The sequence below is a fragment of the Chamaea fasciata genome, unplaced genomic scaffold (genome assembly GCF_029207755.1).
Source record: "Chamaea fasciata isolate MVZ Bird 193981 ecotype frontalis unplaced genomic scaffold, bChaFas1.0.hap1 SCAF_18, whole genome shotgun sequence".
NCBI lineage: Eukaryota > Metazoa > Chordata > Aves > Passeriformes > Sylviidae > Chamaea > Chamaea fasciata.
In genome coordinates this window covers 5,652,835-5,671,910 of record NW_027094103.1, presented here as the reverse complement: position 1 = coordinate 5,671,910, position 19,076 = coordinate 5,652,835, and the positions used below count along the sequence as shown (strand labels likewise).

Sequence of the window (19,076 nt, the reverse complement as noted above, 5' to 3'; positions counted from 1 at the left end):
AAAAAGACTCCCACTTTACGTGTGAGTCCAGGAATGCCTCTCATGTAGAACACTGGAGAGAATATGAATTATGCATGCTGAATGTGAAGTTTAGTTTTGGCTTCTGTCTTTTTCTCCATTTCTCTTTTCAGTTGTTCATGATAGCTTAAATTTTCCGTGTTTTTGTCTCAACCCACACTCAAATTTTTTCCTTTGGGGAAAACTGGAGCAAAATCAATTTTAGTGCAATTTTTCAAGCCTCCTTGACTTGCACTTACATCTGTTTGGTGTGGGGGAGTGGAATTTTATCATAAAACATTTGATTTATTTAATGTATTCAATAAGCATCGAAGATGTGCCAGGTACTTTCTCAGCCCTTTTGGATGAGAAATCTTGCAAGCTAAGAACTTAATGAACAAAGAAGTTCCAGAACTCAAAATTTCCCTGCTGTTAAGGTCTCCATATATCTGAAGAATGAACCAAGTTTGAACAAAGCAGATCCTAAGACTTGTAAAGTACAAAGTGTCACAGGCAGTACTGATGAGATCTGGGATTGAAACAACTATTTTTTTAAAAACATATTTCCATATCCTATTTATTTGCCCAACTTAAACTCAGCTGAGATGTGCCCCTGCAGCAGTTGTACTTTCATTGCAGCTGTGAGTCTGCTTCTGTTGGTGAAGCTGCTGTTATGGGTGTGTGATGTACCAAGGGCTCATCTAAACAGGGTCATTGATTGAGACCAAGGTAAATTGCAAATTGAACGGAAGAGCTATTCTCAGTTAACTTCATCATCCTAATGAAGAGGCAGTTTGGAATAGTTAATAAGGAATAGCTGTTCTGGAGTAATCCCTTTTTAAGACAAACCCTCACTGTTTCTATAATTGCATTCCAGGAAGCTATTCTGTTCTGAATCAGCATGGGATAGAGTGCCTAGAAGACGTTCAGACCAAGCACAGCTAGCGGTGAGTGGGCAATACACACCGGGATGCCCCATTGCAACCATTCCAAGCGAGCAGCAGAATAGCCAAACTGGTTGCCTGTACCTCTCTCTAAAAGGCAATTGAAAGTTAATATGAAAAGCAAGGTACAAAGACCTCTGTCTTAGGGATGAAGTCTGAGCTGTTACTGTCTGAGCATTAGCCTGGTGTTACGGACAGAATGCAAGTCTCAACCCGTAACTGATCACAATTTGATTAAATGTTGGGGTGTGGAAAGGACTTGTGTGCTTTTTCTCAATGTGTCTATTTACATCATTATGTGGGAGCAATCAATTTATCAAACCCATCTGATTATTCAATAGTGGGGAAAGACAATTGGTTGAAAGAAAATGTGTATTGTTTTTAAGGTGGATAGAAAATTGGTTTAAAACAAATTCACACAATCCCTTTCTTTTGAGGAGAACCTACACTGACAAATTAATCAAGGAAAGGGAAATCCAGTAATTTATAGTTGCCAACAATTTAAAACGCCATGAAAATTTGCCTGCAACATAAAATTTTGTGCTTGTCCTTGCCAGGGAGGATGGGCTGGAGCAGAGGTGCACTCCTGTGCTTCAGTACATTGTAGTTGTGATACAGCTGCTGTTAATTCATAGTTCTCTTGACTTTTGGAATTCATCCCTTCCCTTAAAAGGGAAGGTGGCAGCCTGGAGTGGAGAAGCTCCAACTGCAGCCTTCTGGATGCTAATCCACCCTGACTTTCTTAAGCCTCCTACTTAAATAATTATCTTAATGAATCACCATTGCTGCTATCTTCAGTGCTACACAGGAACATGCAAATTTTAAACCGCCTGGGGGAAAGCCCTTTTTGTCTGTAAAGTGCTCTGATACTTGCATTTAGATGTTACCATGATAGGTACCTTGGATACTACTTTCTGCCTGACCCCTGGATAGATCCTGGGGTGTAGCTCTCCCCAGGGCAGCTCTGGGCTCCCTGAGGAGGGGTGGATGTGATGATTCTGCTACTGACTGGGAGCATCAGCTTGAGCTCAGGCAGTTGAAGCCGGATCACTCCACCATTGTCCTTCAGCCGAGGGCCTCTTGCCTGTGCTTTCCTGTAGCTGCAGAATGCCGTGGAGGTAGGGGAGTGAGGATGGGGGTCCCTCCTTAGCTCTGCAATTGCCATTTTCACTTTTGGCAAGTTTCTTCATCTCTTCACTTCAATTTTTTTCACAGTTTAAATAAGCCATACAAATGTTCATGGATCAACTAAATTTCCTCCCAAGTAGGTATCAAGGAATTTGATACAATAGGAAAATTACCAGCTTGCTAGAAAAATATCTGTTTAAGGAAAAACTGAACATAGTGAAGCCACTGCAAACTGTCTCCAAGACTTTCAACGTTTTGTTGTCCAAATTTTTCCTTGATGATTCAATTTGGCTACATATTGAGCTCTGCCCACTTCAGCTGTCCCAGCGGATCACTTGAGAAATCTTTATTTGTAAATGGTGGATATGGAGAGGGAGCCATGTATAGGTGTTTCAGATGGCAAATCTTTGTGGTTATTTACAACATGTATTGAAAGATTTGATTCCTTTATTCATTAAACCAAGAGCTGCAGATGCTGTTTCATGCAAATTTCCTAAATTATAAGAAGTACCTTCTCAAATTGCAAAGTCAGTTCACCCATTGTCCCTTTTCTGAGGCTTAGAAGTAGTCCATTCCCATACTATGGGTGACTTTTCCTCACTAGTAGTAGCTCTGCTTCTGGAGCAACGGCAGGATAAATGTGGAAGATACCAGGTGAACAGGGATCCTTTAGTTTCAACTAGGAGAGGACCTTATTAACAGAACTGAGCTTAAATGCATTTTCTGTGATAACATCAGTTGTCAATTCCTGCTGGGAGAGTTATGCCCACAAGAAGCCAGAACATTTATCTCAAGGAGGGCATCCTCATTCCTTCACTCTTCTCAGTCAGATCTTCTCTGAAACAAGTTCAATTGGAGCTGGAGACTTTCATGCTAAGAAGAATGTAGCTTCTTAGCTAGTTACCAAAGCAAGGACATGTGAACAAACAGGACATGCTGATGTTTTGTAGCTCAAAGCCTTGACAGGTGTCCATGTGTAAGGCAGGAGATAGGATCTGCTTCCTCATCTGTTTGTGCACTCCTTTCTGGAGAACAGCAAAGAACTAGTTCTGTGACTCAAGTGCCTCAGACTTTTTTCCCTGCGTGGTGTGGCTCTGAACAGACTGCCACTTTCTTGTCATAGTGTTTAAGGCACTCTTTGCAAACTGGTTTACAGTGATAACTTTTCTGCTTATTGTGAGCAGGCTGTTGTGTTCTCTGTGTTCAAGCTCCTGGCTGGTTCTGATCCCTCATGGGATGGCAGCATTTTACCATACAGGGGGTAAATTAACTGGGGAACCATCTATTACATTCAGCACCATGAGAAGTGTCAGAGTGGGGATTTCAGAAGAAATATCAGAAGGGAGTTGTACATGTGCGTATAAATGTGTGTGTATATTGTGCGTATATTTCAAGAGAGAAAGGAGGTGACTGACATTTGAAGCTGAGTGCAAAACTTAAACACAACTTTTTCTCATTCCAGTCTTGGAAAGTCATGGTGATGGGTGTGGGCAGGTCTCTGGCTGACTTTCTGAATTGCCTTTATGTCAGAACTCCAACAAGGGATTTGGTGCAATTTCTCATCCTATTGAGTAAAAGGCATGTTCTATCCCACACAGTTTCCTTAGGAAACTGAAGGAAAGGGATGCTTCTTCCCAGATCTTAACACACCCAGTGTATTTTTGCAGGCACTTTGTGCAAAATGTTCGGTGAATGAGATATGCAAAAGGAATGTTTCAATGTGCTGAACTGGATTACTTTATTCCCTCAGCTTTTTCACACTGTCTTATGCTCATGGGTAGTTGTAGATTTTTGTCAATGTACAAAGGTTGTTATTTCTATAGTTACCTCATTCAAATTCAGAGGTTTGTGACTATGGAAGTAAAATGTGTCTGTGTTATTTTGTTAATCTGTCTTGATCTATTTTTGTTAACTGTGTGTTCATAAGAGTCTGTGTTTGCTCAAATTACCTGCTCGGTTTTCTGCTCAGGTATGCTGAGATTCAGTATCTCAGTTTATAACTTTGTTTTTTGTTTTTTTTTTCCTCCTGATGTGTTACAATTGCCTGCCAGAAATTCTGAAACTGTGGTCAAACAAACTGCTCTGATGTTTCCTCCCAGTGTTTGCTAATTCAGCAGCACTTGAGCTGCTTATAAGAAGCACAGAGAAACCACAGCTGAGGACTGTGAATGGCAGTGCTGTGCGAACAAGTGATGCACACAGCACTACACAGGTAGAGGGGTTTTAATCTGCAAGCATATCTGTCATTAATTTTAAGGCCTTTAGGAACCTCAGTGGTAGCTCAGCTAAGAGAGGGGAGATAAGCCAAGCAATTACGTGGAGCAGCTCTGTTTGGTGAAGCACATCTTTTGGGATTAGCAGGGGCTCATGAGGCAGGGCGGTGATTTGTGCATCACACTGCCAAGTCTGACTGATCCTTCAGGACAGTCACTGTTATGTGGGGCCTCCTGGGAAATTCTGAAGACTGGGATATTGGCTGGGACCAGACTGAGAAAGTTTCCTTAGTTTGTCAGTAGAGATTTTGATGCAACAATCCTCCCTGGTGCTTGCTGGGGAGAACCACATCCTTTCTGCTTCTCTGCTTTGTGGACCTTCTTGCTGGGTGTACAGGTGAAAGGAAGTAGCCATGAGCTTTGAGTGGCTGCAAACTGCTGTGCTTTCGGGAAGACTTGAAAAAATGGCAGGGATTTGAAAGCTGAGATTTTGACTGACTTGAATTGGGTAAAAAATTTGAGAGAACTGAGGCAGCAGTTGGTGGGAGAAGAACTGTCGGCTGTTACCTCAGCAGACTACTTAAGAGCACTCTGAAGTGAGTCCCCAGAAAGTTCTTGCAGAGAGATGAATGGGCAGCTGGGAGGAAATGCTGTACTCCCTGAAGAAACAACAAACTCTGGATGTTTACCCACGCTGGTAAACCAAACAGAAACCATCAGTGTGCTGCTGGGTAAATCTGTGGTGTGCCAGTGTCTTAGGCACGGTGCAGTTCTAATCACACAGGGAAGGTCCAGAGAAAAGTCAGTCCCTGTGATTTCTCTTTGCCATGGAGAAGAGATGACTTATTAAAGAAATTGCAGATGTGTTTTATTGTCATGAATGGAAAGGGGAGTAGGGAGTGATCCTTCACAGTTCCCGTGTTTGCTAAATTGATTCAGAGCAGGCAAAGAGGAGGCACTCTGTCAAGCAGCAGTTACCACGTGAAACTCATTGCCACAGGGTGTTATGGATAGCAGAAGTCTAAACAGATTGAAAAATCGATGAAGGACAGATAAGTTCTTATTAAAAGTGATGGCCTGGATGCAACCTCTGGATCAGGAGAGATCTTTAACAATTGTACAGGGTGTAAGAAGGAAAAAGACTGCCTGTATTCTATGTCGTTGCTTTTCCTCCCTCTCTGCCATCCCTCACTTTTTCTCTTTTTGGCCCTGTTCTGGCTACTGCTGAAGAATAGAGAGAGAATAGACCTTTGCTCTTTAAAAATGGCTATTTTTATAGTTCAAAACTAGAAAGGAAACCAGCTACCCTGCAGTGCAGGGAACTAGTTTTGCCTTGCAGCCTGCAGGTAATGTAAAGCACGCTGAAATTAAGAGAATTAGGAGTCAAATGCCTAAAAATGTATATGTGTTGTAAAATGCCTCTGTAGCTGGCATCTTTTTAAAAATTCAGAGTTAACAGGAAGCTGAGCTTGTTTATGAAGTGACTGCAATGTTTCCAGTTACTTTTTGCACTTTCTCCTCTCGGTGCTACCGCCACTGATAATTCACCTAATGACCTGGCTTGGGCATTTTTGACTCGAGTAGCAGTGACACCTTGGGTTGGAAGCTGAGGATGGCTGCCCTCCACAGAAAGGGCTGGGGAGCACGACAGGGAGCGAGGAGGCACCAAGTTGGGAAGGAGGCTGAAGAGAAGATACTAAAATCCCTTGTACATGCACAAAAGCAGGAAAGTGTAACACAGAGGAGGGCTCGTAGCCGTGACTGCAGCAACAACAGTCGGTTGATATTTGGGAGGTGGAAAAATCAGCTTTACATTTTGCTAGACGACTGTACTGTAATACAGCAGTGCCTCCTGGCAGGGAAAGCAATGTAATGTAAAGCAATACCGCGTGGAAGAGCAGTTGGAGAGCTGTCAGAAGCTGAGTAGCTTGGAATGCTTCCACATGAACCTGGGAGCAGCGAGCTCGCTGCAGCGTGGCATTCCCCTGCCCCAGGAGGACAGCGCCTGCAGCGCAGGCGTCATCGCCACCTTCCAGCACGGCTCCGCTCTCTGGAGGAGGCTTTTCCAGGCAAAATAGCACGAGTTTCTGTCTTCTCTTGGGAGACTTCTCTTCCAGCTCACAGAGCCCTTCTGAGTTTACATGCCAGGCAGTCCTGGGGCAGAGGAGTTTGTACCTGTCTGCTGTCATCACCTGCCACACAGGAGTGAGTGCTCCAGGGCACAAGGCTGCCAGAGGGGTAGCAAAGGGCAGGAGCTCTCCAGAGTGAACTGCTGCGTCTCTGGATCTAATCGGATGGGCTGATCAAGGAAGAAATTACTTTTTATTTTTTTTGGTCCAATTTTCATGTTTCTAGAGGGCTTTGGTGCAGGGCATTGGCTTTTATTCCAGTTTTTAGATTTTGGACATACTTAGTAATCTTACTTGTGGTTTTTACCTCCCCTCTCTCCTTGCCCCCAGCATTTTCCTTGCCTTCAAGTCCTCTGCCTCACTCTGTATCGTTACTATACTTGGTATGAAGGGTCCTCTTTCTTACTTAAAGCCCCTGAATGCTATTAAGTAATTGGTGGAAAAGCTTGTTTAAGCATCACAACCCTATGCTATTTTTTAAATTGCCCTTTGAGGTGGCTGAAATGCTACTGAAAGATTACTTTCCTTTAATACTGAACAAGGAACTTCATGAGGGAAGGGAAACAGTGTTCTTACTAGACTATTTCCAAGTTACAAGTTATCTTTCTTTTCAAGAAGAGATATGCAGTTTAATTCCCCCTGGTTGCTTCTCCTTCCACACCAGCATGGCCAGGGGCGAGCTTGAACAGCATCCTCCACCATACAGCTGGCAAAAGGAGAGACTTCATGTCAGGTTTCCTAAGCTTGATAGGTCTGTGCAAGCAATTAAAGTGTGAATTTCATAAATGGAAGTGCTATCTTGGGAAGGAATAAACAAATAAGGAACTTAGTGCAGAAGTGGTTTGAGAAATATCATGGATTAGGAAGGCAAACGTGAATTTGAAAGTAGCATGGGAAGGTTCCATGAAAACCTTAGCACATAACATTGTGTTTGATCAGATGAAGGTCTGTCTTCTGTTTCTCTGCCATCTTCCTGACAGTAAAGTAAGCTTTAGCTTGTTATTTTGGCATGTGTATTAAGATTTTTTCTCGAAAATAAGGTTTTTCTCTAATATAAATTGCTAAACAAAATGTGGACAGATGCAATCACAGCCTCTCAGTACATATGCCAAGAAATGTGAAGCAGAATGTGTATGGTAGGAAATGGATGCATCACCTCTTGCTTTTGTTGGTTTTAGTAATCTTTGATGGCAGTTTGTGGGATATTGCACAGAAGTCAAATGCACTGTAGATGTAACAACTAAAAGCTACTAAATTGAACAGTCTTTTTAATAACTAGAAAGAGAAACTTGAAATTACAATGGCTGCCTTAAGCAATTTTCATAGATCTTAATGAGCTTAGATGTGTCTTTATTTAGGCACTGCTTGTATTCTGCCAAAGATTTAAGGAAAGACAGAATGCTCAATTGCAGAAAGTCTGTCCCTGTACATGAGGAACAAGAGTTTATTCTGACTGATGAAGCTGCCTTTGCAAGGAGACCTTCAGGCCATTTTTGCAGATTTCTATTTAATCAGTACAAGATTTCAGCTGAGAAAACAGGGAAAGCTTAAGAAATGCAGGATGCTTGTTCTCCTTTTCTAAGCTGGTGAATAAGAACTAGATCCAATGGGAGGCCAACATCTGGTAGCTCTAGATTTTGAAGGACAAGGCAATGTGAATTCAGTTTTAAATCATCAGCTGCAGCTTACTTTTCTTTATAAAAAAGTTTGTTTTAAATATTAAACATGTTTGGACTTCAATGCTTAGTATGGTAGATCCAAAAATGAAGTTAAAAATTCTCAACGGATCATGACTTTTTGGATTTTCAGGCATGATTCAAATGAGGAAATGTCTAATAAAAGTCATCAGCTGTTTATTAAAATTATAAAAAGAAGAAAAATGTCAGCTAGATAAATACCTGTGAAATGGAATAAATGTTTCAGCTGGAGATACTTTCTGCTAACCAGAGCTGCACTAAGACCAAATTGAGAGCAGATTGTATTTGTTTGCAAATCAATATGGCTTAGTAGTTACCAGCCACTGATCATCCTTCATGACCTGGAGTGCAAATGTAAAACAAGATTAAAATTGGTAGCTTTCAATTACTTTTATTTAAATCCAGTCTCCTCTACCACTGAATGCTCTCTGAATAAACAAATAAGAAAAACCACATTTAGCTGCTGGGATGGCATTGCCCTGGCCTTTCCTGTGTTTGCAATGGTTTGATGCACAGATAAAGGAAACTCCCTCTGTGGTTCATATACGAACTCTCTAATGGAACAGTTTCTTTTTTCCCCTCCCCTTCCTCTCTCTCATCTCCATTACCCTCGCCCCAAATGGGGGCAAGTGAATTTTCAGTTTCTTATGTTTTAAATACTTCTCAAAGTATGTGAGGCTGCAGATACCTCTGAACATAAGTGCACCTGGCCTCCCATTTTCCTGTATTCTGTATTGTTGATACGAACTGCAAGAGAGCCCTAAAGAGGTGTTTTCTTTTTTATTCCTGGTCACGTGTTTGGCACTGCAAATTTGAACATTAAAATTAATTATGGCCTTGGAGACAGACAGCCCAACAGTGAAATAGCTTGTAATTTATTTGAACTCTGAAATTCCACTGGGTAAAGTTGTGTAAAACTTTCCAATAGTTTATTTATATATTATCTTAAGAAAAAAACCACCTTAATTATGAGTTTGGCTGCTCAATAAAAAAAAGAATTGCTATCTAGCTAATCACTGCTGTGCTCTAGATCATTAATTTTCTTCTTAATGACAGTAGGATTTTTTCCATTTTCCCCTTTAAAACCTTTTCAATTATATAACAAATATGCTTGATTTATGGGGACACTCTCTAGGATTTTATGCCCCAAGACAGGCACGTCATGAAATAGCTGGAGGTTGGTGAAGAACCTCAGTTGGATTAAAGGCTTGCAAGTACTGACAGGAGTGGGAGTTGAGCATTTGGAGGGAGGCCTGTACAGAGGCACGTGGACAGCTCTGTTCTCAGCTACTCCCACTTTAAGGAGTTTTGTTTTGCTCTCACCCAGAAATTCAGACTTTCCCTATGGGAACACACAGCCCTGGGTATGCAGAGGGGTTGCTTGTAAGAAGGCCTGGTTTGCTCAAGGTCTGAAAAATTTTTGTTTGTGGAAAAATGAAGTGAATGATTGCACTCCTGTACTAAATGTGGGGATTTTTAAAAATGGCTTCTTAAATAATTGTTTCTGCATTAGGTGTGTCACCAAGTCTCAAGGTTACTGGAAGTGCACATTTTCTATGTGGCACAGTTATGAAATACAGCTGGGCTTCCATTTGTCTGTTTGGGGACCCAGACCTGCTCTGACAACTTGGTTTCAAGTTGCTTGAGAAGTACAGGACAGTCTGTATTCTAAGATTTCCTGACAAATGTGTGAGGTTCAGAGCTCCTAGCAGGCTGGCTGCTAACTGGCCGGGAAGTCCCTAACACTGTGGCTGGCAAAGAATAAAGAAAACAGAAAGATGCTAAGTTTTGGTTATGGGAGGCTGTTCAGCATTTAAAGTCCTGGTGTCTGAGAACATGGGGTGGCATTTGCAACTGATGTTTGCCTGGTTGTGAAGGACCCAGAATAATAAATAGCTGGCTAAGTAGTAAGAGTTCACCTGGCAGTTAATGCTGATTTTTATGGCTATGGACTTGAGGCCTCTTGAAACTGAGAAATGCCAATAGTAAGAAGGTGTTTGGAGGGGTAGATGGATTTGGGGGGCTTTGAGGGCCTGCTCATGTGTTTGAGAATGAAGTATCATGGAATGTCCTGATTCTAGATTTATTTGAACAGAAATGGCCAGTGAGATGAAGAGATGAATGGGATGTAAAGTATGTGAGAATTTCCCTTTGCTTCCAGCTTGCACTGGACTGATGAACTGGGCTCATTGAACCTGCTGTTTCACCCAGTCCTTGAGGGGTTATAAAGCAGGGGTGGACTGAAAAAGCACTTGAGAGGAACGTTTAGCTTTGGCAATGCCATCATCCCCAACAGCTGATTGTGATGTCTCGAGCCAGTTACTGTAGGCATGAGCAGATAAACCTGATGCGTACTAAAACCTGGAAATTGGAATGGATTAAACAGTGTAATAATGTACGGATGTGATAGATTCCTTTTAATTTAGGCTTCTCATCAAGATCGGTCCATTCATTTTTACTAATATATGCTCTCCTAAAAGCTGTTGCAAGAATTGTTCTCTGGAAAATGAAGGCACTGGTGCTGCTAAGGAGGACTAAGAAGGAGATCCTACAGGGCTCCACCTCTTAGCCCATGTGCGCTGCTCAGCAGCTTCTCACATGTTGGTGCTCTGGCTCCCTGATCAGTACAAGATCCCTTTCATGATGGATGGCATCGGGGCAGTTCTTCATGCTGAGGAATTCCTTTGAATTGTGATGCAGAGCTATAGCTAAAACCAAGTAACTCTTCTCTTTGTATTATCTGTGCCACTCATGACACAAAAAATGTCACTAATGTGTTTGCTGCCATAAAAATATCTCTTTCAGCTGCTTAGACCAGCAGCTAGCATGCTCCAAGGTTAGTGATGAATTAGGTTGAAATTGCCAAGGGGTGTCTTTCTGCACTGACTTGAAGATGTATGAGGCTCGCTCTCCTTTGTTCTTCCTTCATCCTGCTTTAGCCATACCTGCATTGTGCCCTGTCAGCATTTTCTGCTTGGGAATGGCTGAGTGGACTTTGCTCTGTTAGCCGTGCATCTTTTTTTTTTTATTATTTAAAGAAGGTCTTCAGCGTGTCTATTTGGCATAAATTGGTTGAGAATTTGCTGGTACTAAGCACAGAGGAGAGAAAGAAAAGGATACTTGGAGCCTGTCTCCCGACAGTGCCCCCTCTCTGCTCTGGAGGAGGTCTCGTTTGTCCCTGCGCTGGGTCGGCCCTGGGGCACAAGTGCTGGGAAGCCGCAGTGGCAGGGTCACTGTCTGTCTGTCTGTCTGTCTCCGGGATCATGTGGCAAAGGGGCTGTGCCTGCGGCGAGAGCGGCTCCCCCCGCCCCGTGCGGAGTCACAGGACACCGCCGGGGGTAGCTCCAGCTGGTATGCACTGGTACTAATATAATCCCGCAGGACTGTGTCCATGAGACACAAGTGTGACATGTGAGGTATTTAAGGAGACACACCTGTTCTAGGCACAGGCTGGGTATTGCATGCCTCGGAAATGGAAGGTTTTGGTAGAGCAGGAAAGACTCTCATTTTATGCTCAGGAGGGCTTTGCTTTCTTCTTTCTTCCCAGTTGCACATTATTTTATAATTCCCTAATATTATTAGGCAGTCCCGTAGCCTGTTAGCATCGGGCTGTTTCAAAGGTCAGGCTGGTGTTTGCAGGAGAGAACAGCCTCCGGTCTGAGTGATGGTTTGGGTGTAACTGCTCCTAAGAAAGGGCTGAGAATTCGGAGAATGTCATCTATGTGTGGGGTTGGGTTTTTCAGTCCTTTAGATAATTTAGATTTTGTGTTGTGTTTACCAGTATTTTTATTATAAAGCCTCTGTCTTGCAATTTAGAGCAGTAAATCACAAAAAAAAAAAAAAATCATACCATCTTACAAATTTCGTACAAAAATATTTTGTCACTTTGGTTTGAAACCTCGGAGTGGATTTCCCTCTCCCTATCTGCCCCCATTGCAAAAAATATTACTCTCCATAAGAAGCAAGTAGATACAAACTAAATCTCATGGTTGCATAGCATAAAGAATTAAATTGCTTAGATTTTTATCTCTCTTTTTTAAGTTTATCTGACACTTGTTTGGCAGAAGATTTTTTTTTTTTTTTTGCTATTGAAAAGGGGATGTATTGAGATGAAGGAAAAAGAAATTGCAGGGTCTGTCATATGACTTGATTCCATATGTCTGTCATGTCTTTCAAGTAGAATGGAATTTTTCTCTCAAATTTGATGTGCCTTTTTTTGATGTTAATCTCCTAGATTGCCTCAGTCTCATGGACCTTCTTTCCATGAATTCCTGCTCTTGCTGAGGTGTTAAGTGCTTGTTGGTTTGGGAGAGCTTCCAGGATTGGGGCCAAGGCTTCTCCTGCATTTGATCGATCGTTGTGTGGAAATAGTAGCAACTAGGCAGTCTTTCCCTCCCATCTTTATTTCAAATAAGATTTTCAGGCAAACATCCAGTATGTCAATTGTTTGCAGAATTAAAGTAGTGGCTGGTGGAAATAAGGAGGAGGTTTGTGTTCTAGGACTTGGTTACTTTGGGCAGTCAGGTATTTTGGGGGGAAGGTGGTAATTCTCTTCTGTAACAGCTTTGCACTCTTGAGTGTGGTGGTCTGGAATAACCAGTCCCTGAGTGGACAGCAGACTCTCCTTCTCAGAAGTTAAAGGTTGTTGGCAGGGGAAAAGATCCTGGAAATGGAGACCCCTCGCTTGGCCCGTGGGGTCATTGACCCTTATGACAAGGGGATATTAAATATGTATCTTTTAAATCTAACCTGGAAGAGGACTGCAGCTGTATGCTGACGTTCAGTTTGACCAGATCCAAACCCTCAAATAGTTTTCTTCCCTTGTGGGCAGACGCATTTTTGTACATATGAATGTAAAAATACCTTTGATTATGCTACTGAGAAGCAGAATATCTTGTAAGGAAAGAATCATCCCCCTCTAGCTGTGCTGCCTCCCAGGCTGGCTTTGGGCCTCTGCAAATCACATCTTGCTGCATAGCCTAAGGTAGGCACAGCCTCACTATCCCTGCTAGCTGGTAATAGTGGGCTCTCCCTCACTTCTGTTCCGACTGGATTCTCCCAAAGTTAATAGATGTGCAATCAAAAACTGAAGATATTTATTCTGGTTGGTTGGGTATTTTTTGGGGGGGGAGGGGATTGGGGGTGGTTTGGTTTAGAGGTGTTTTTTGTTCCTTAACTGCACCCTGCAAAATGTCCTGGCTGAGTTGTTTCCAAATACTGGCATCTCCAGGGAAGGGGTTATAAATTGCTAATTTAAAGCCTGCAACAGGATAATTAACTAACCAGTTTGATGTAAATGGCTTAATGGGGCTTTACTAGCCCCTTTGAACTTAAAGCAGCACTAAAAAGTAAACTGTAAATACCTTCAAGGAACGCAGTGGCATGTTTGAATGTGGGGCTGCTTGGCTGTAAGGAACAAGCCTGCTCGACTTGCCAGGAATCCACTGGCCTGTGTGACAGCAAACGCGTCAAGGGGGTGAGGGGACCAACCAGGCACCCATTGGGGAAGGCTCTGCAACTACCTTGGTTCTCAGGAAGCACACACACTCTGATATATCAGGCTTTCAAACCTGTCCTGCCTGCTTTGGAAAATTTAAATCACAACCTCAGTTTAAATACAACTGTAATGAATTTCATCAAGATTGAAGGGGAAAAAAAAAAAGAGAAAAACCAAAACCCTGAGGGGGAGGCAGCCACTAGAGTCCACCCTAATTTTCCTGTAGTTCTATTTGCATTAAGGTCTTTTGGCAAGTCCAGGCAGAAACACTTATTACACTTGGTTTCAGAAGACCTCGTTACCCACTGAATCTGCTGAGACAACATACTGCAGCCCTGCTGCAGATTCCAGTTTCTGATGCATTTGGGGAACTTTGGGGAGAATCTCCAGACTTTCATTCTTGCTGGGCTGTTACAAAGTTTCAAAGGAGGAAGTCAACGACAATTAATCACCTAGAAATGAAGGTCATTACAAAGTGGAAGCACCTTGTGTAGGTAGGCATTGATCTCACTTCTGACTCTGGAAACTGAGGTGTTGGAGAGGAGAATTTCAGGCCCAAAGGACCACAGGAATATTCCCTTGAAGCTCTTCCTGGTCCCGGTGCTGCTCTGCTCTGCCTTCTCACTGTGTATGCACCACAGTGTCAACAACTATTCCAACAACCTTTTCTTCATTGTTCCTCTGTCTCACAACCATCTTTCACCTACTGCCAGCAGCCTTCCTGGATACCAGAGCATATTTTGGGTGTTGAAGCACAATCCTCAGTTACTGCTGTGACCTCTGACACGTAGGATTTGGCTTTACAGCCAACTTTGTTCAGGAGTGTTCCTGATCCTTGGCTGTGCTTTGCTGCCTGCTCTGTTGTGCTGCCCTGAAGACCATGGGGGCTGTCAGGCTGAGCCAGACCGGGGCTGATGCAGAAACAGGGCAAGACCTGACCTTTGAGGTGATTGCTCTGACTTGGATCCCTAAAACAGATCACGATGCCTCATCCTCTGTAATGATGGCTCTGTTTTTGTGTTGTTTGGTTTGGGATTTTTTTTCAACCTGGTAAATAATGGATCATTGGCAATGTTAATGCTGGCCTTTAAAAAAGCAGCGTAAAAGCACTGAGATCTGCTGTAGAGGGCCATGATGCAGAAGTGCTACATCTTATTTTAAAAGCCATGTCTGCCAGGGGATTCAGCCCTGCAGACTAATTATTCAGGGGTCTGTTGTATGCAGGGATCAAAATGCTCTGCTGTGGCCTTTAGAAGAGTTAATAACATGGCACTTGCTCTTACGTGCTGACTGAAGCAGTTGGCACCATGGCACTACCTGCTTGCTGTGTGTGGGTTGGGAGCACAGCACAGGATTAATTTGGGGTTGTGTTGGCAAGGATCTGTCAGCAGAGCTTGCCCAGCTGCCTGTGCTATGCTGGAGTTGTTAATGCTTTACTTTTATAAGCACTAACCTAGAGCACATTTTAAAAAAACTCAACCTCCTCGGTGTTAGAGAGAGAGACACTTGCAGGCAGAAGAGCTCTGCACACACTGCATTCATGGCTGGAGACTCCCTCCAAGGAACGCCGCAACACCTCAGCCTGCCAGCTTTGCTATCTTGGCATCTGACTGGGAAATGCAAATACTCAATCTTAATCCTTCATTCCCACACACTGACATGTATCCAAGGGGAACTTCTGTGAATGTTGTTGTTATTTCCATATAACTTCAGCTGCTGCTTTGCTTCCCAGAACCTCCCCACCATGTGTCTCAGTGCAGTGTTTTCCAGGTCTTTCGGATTTGTTTCCCTAATGGAAGGCAGGCTTTAGTGTGCATGTCCTTATCAGAAATCTGGGCAAGGGAGTGGAGGGCACCCTCAGTGAGCTCACAGGTGACACTAGGCTGGGTAGGAGTGTTCATCTGCTGGAGGGCAGGAAGGCTCTGCAGAGGGATCTGGACAGGCTGAGGCCACTTGGGTGAGGTTCAACAAGGTTGGAAGGACCTTGTAGCCAGATGGGGGTTGGTCTCTTCTCCCAAGTAACAAGCAAATAGCGCAAGAGCAAATGGCCTCAGGTTGCACCAGGGGAGATTTAGGTTGAATATTAGGGAAAACTTCAAGGAAAGTGTCATCAAGCATTGGAACAGGCTGCTCAAGCAGATGGTGGAATTGCCATCCGTGGAGATTATCCAAAGGATGTGTAGATGTCGTACTTTGGAACATAATTTAGAGGTGGACTTGGCACTGATGGGTTAAAAGTTGGACTTGACTTTAGGGGTCTTCTCCAGCCTAAGTGATTTCATGATTTTCTGTGGAGAACAGGAACAAACCCTGTGATTGGAGTGCGTGGGACTGTTTTTAAGGCTCTTCTCTTTCCAATCCCCCTCCAACAAACCCTTCCACAGATTTTTTGATTCCTCACTAAATCCTTTAAATAATGTGATAATAAAAAATCCCCCTTCTAATACACATTTTGTTTTGAAACCCACTAAATCTACAACTAACTCTATTTGGTTTGTTGGCTTAAGAATCACAGGGAAAATATAAGTAGAAGCCTTGGGCCAGGACTCTGGACTCTGACTATGACTAGAGAAAGAACAAATGATGTGTAATGGTGTTTTCCTGACCTCTCCTCTGTTTTTAGAAACATGAAAAATTTCATCTGGCTATTGCTAATGTTAGAAAGTTGTGTAAAAATTAGAGTATAATGAAGACAAATTTTAAAGTGGTGTCTGCTGCAGTTCTTAGGTTTGTTCTCTCAATTGCCTCCTGCTTAGAGAGCAGCTGAAAAATCCAAGTCCTTTTTCCAACATGTCAAAACCAACTTTTTCAAAGGATTCAGTAGCTGTGCCAAAGCACCTTGCCTATTTGTAAGCAAATGCATAGGGTTGGGACTGTCTCTGCCAGGGCCAGCATTCACACATGCAGCTGGCTCTATTAAATCAATTTGATGAATTACTATATACCTCCTAATTTTTCAACAGGCAAGTTCCTGCTATTTCTTGCCTGCACAAGATTAAACGGGCTTTCACATTACGTACCCTGTTATAAGACTCTGTCTGGAGTAGGTCTGGGTGTGCAATGACTGCTCCTGGAAGGGTTTGGGGATTTGGCATTACTGTCGGGCTTCTTACACGAGGCTGCAGGGAATGCAGGTGTATGAAAGCCATGTCAGCATCTGTGATGGAGGATACCTCGTGATAACAAGGATGCCACCTATGCCACTTATTCCGGTTCTTCAGAGGCGTTGACTTATTTAGTTTGGGATTTTGAGGTGGTTTTCTTGCTGTTTAAACATATTCTTTGAGTGAAGTGCCTGCCAAGAAAATGCCTGGAGAAGGGAAAAGATTAACCCAAGGTGGACTGACTTGGTGGGTCAGGGAAAGCTGGATGGCATCAGAACATCCCTATGGCTGGTGAGGCACGAGCCTCAGGATTTCCAAGCGTGTGTTTTCGAGCACCTGCACTGTGGTGTAACAATGCCACAATTTATTCAGCCCTGCTCTGTGACAGAACTGCATGTGGCTGAATAATGTGCAGCCAGGGGCTGAAAGCAGCTGGATCCTAGATACAGGTGATGGGAATGCACATTGCCAAGAGAGGCTTTAGTTCCAATGTATCCTCACTAAGAGTATTTTCTGCATCCTCTGGGTGTCTCTTGATGCTGTTATATCACCAGGCTCTGCTGGAAGTGGTAAGGATGGAAGAATTTTACTTTTTCTCTCCACTCTAAGGTGTGGTATCAATGTTTGTTGTGGCTGTGAGCAGAAGTTTGCATGTGTATTACTCCTTGGGCCAGATTCTGATCCTATTTATGTAGGTATAAAACTGCTGTGTTGTTTCATCTGTGTTAGGGAAGTTCCAGCCTCTCTGGCTGTTTTTAGGTTTTGGTTCTGCTTGGCTTTTTGGTTGGTTTTTTTCTTCCTTTAATCACTTTCCTTGCTGAGAGGGGAGAACTCCATGGGAAGTCATCCAGCAAACCTTTAAAATAGACTTTTAGTGTGGGTTTGGTTTTGGTTTTGGTTTTTTTAACTCTTGCTCAAACTTTTAAATATGTGAATTGTCTCTGTGAATTCTGAGCGCCTCTGAAACCTGCCAGCCAAGCCTAAATCGTGCAGGAGGTGTGGCCACATTTGTGTTCTCAGAGCTCTCTGGCACAGACACCTGGTACACCTGTGTCTCCTGCTAGTTTCAGTACTGTCATAACTTCACCCCTCATGCCTGTTTCTCTGGTACCTCCTGTTTTTCCCAAGGTGATCTTCTAAAAATAGAATCTGTTACAGATTTTCACTCCCCCACACCCACCTTGAGGACAATAATTACCAATGAGATGGTTTTAATACTGCTGAAAGAAGGAGGGTGATGCATTCTGCTTTGCTCTTTGAGGCTTTTTTTTTTTTTCTGGCAAGGAAAAAAATGCACAAATTGCTTAGTAATTTCATTAGGTGACAAATGTAAAGTCAGATTACTTAAGCTTGAGTATTTAAACATTTGATAAATCACGGGTTATCTGAAGAATAAAATTATAATGTTTTGGCACCAACAGAATTCCATGCAAAGGTCTCAATCTGAATAGAAAATCTCTTAATTTCCTTAATTGTTGTTAAACTGGTGGAGATAGCTGTGGTATCTGTGGTGCCCACCTGTCCAGAAACCAAAGCCATGCTCAACCAAGGTGAGCAGAGCTGCTTTGGATGATGCAGTTATCTGTGAGCAGCCAGAAATGAAAACATTTAAAGCATTCATAAGATGGAAAAAAAATCTCTAAAATGGAAAAAAAAAATTGAATGAAAGCATATAAGGGTTTGAGTGGATGATGTTGACTTTACTGTCCTCTAAACTATGTGTACAGGAGCCCAGAGCTTATTGCCATATAAACCAAGAGAAATAAAAGGGAAGCTGTCTCTACAGGCTACATGATGGAACTGGTGAGCTGCTGCCATAGCAGGGCACTCTGTGTGTGATAATTGCCTACACATGGAAATGCTGTGTAGGGGAATCATTGCTGGCACTGTCACAGGCTGGCAAACTAAACTGTTTGGTGGGAGGATAAGAATCTACTACAGATCTTTAAAATCACCCTCATTGTGATCTCCTCCTGATCGAACATTACTTTCTCCATTGTGAGTATAAGCATAGCACATTTCCCAAATGATCTCTTAAAATAAAACTAGATTGCTGCATGAGAGACCAAGTCAGCACAACCAGTGAATGTACAGTTCTACTACCCAGAGCTCAGATTGAAATGGGAACAGTGATGGTGCTTCAGGTTTTACAGCCACCTCTGTGCTCGACTTTGACAATTATTTATTACCAGTAATATTGTGCTTTGTAAACTTATACAGTTTACAAAGTTAAGTTTACAGTATACTTCATACAGTGCTTTATGAAGTGAGACATGTTTCCTATTTTAAAGATCTTTTAATCTTGTGGGCTGATAAGGGGTGCAGATTATCCCTTGGATGTTCATAAATAGCATTAGCACTAAGAGT

At 42.7% G+C, this 19,076-nt stretch overlaps 1 protein-coding gene across 1 annotated transcript in view; it reads left to right on the top strand.

Annotated features, from left to right (window-relative positions):
• HIC2 (HIC ZBTB transcriptional repressor 2) overlaps positions 1 to 19,076 on the top strand; it is a 42,649-nt gene that overhangs the window by 8,596 nt on the left and 14,977 nt on the right. The window contains exon 2 of the mRNA XM_066200120.1: positions 875 to 944. The gene's annotated coding sequence lies outside the window, so the exon portion shown is untranslated. The remainder of the gene's footprint in view (positions 1 to 874; positions 945 to 19,076) is intronic.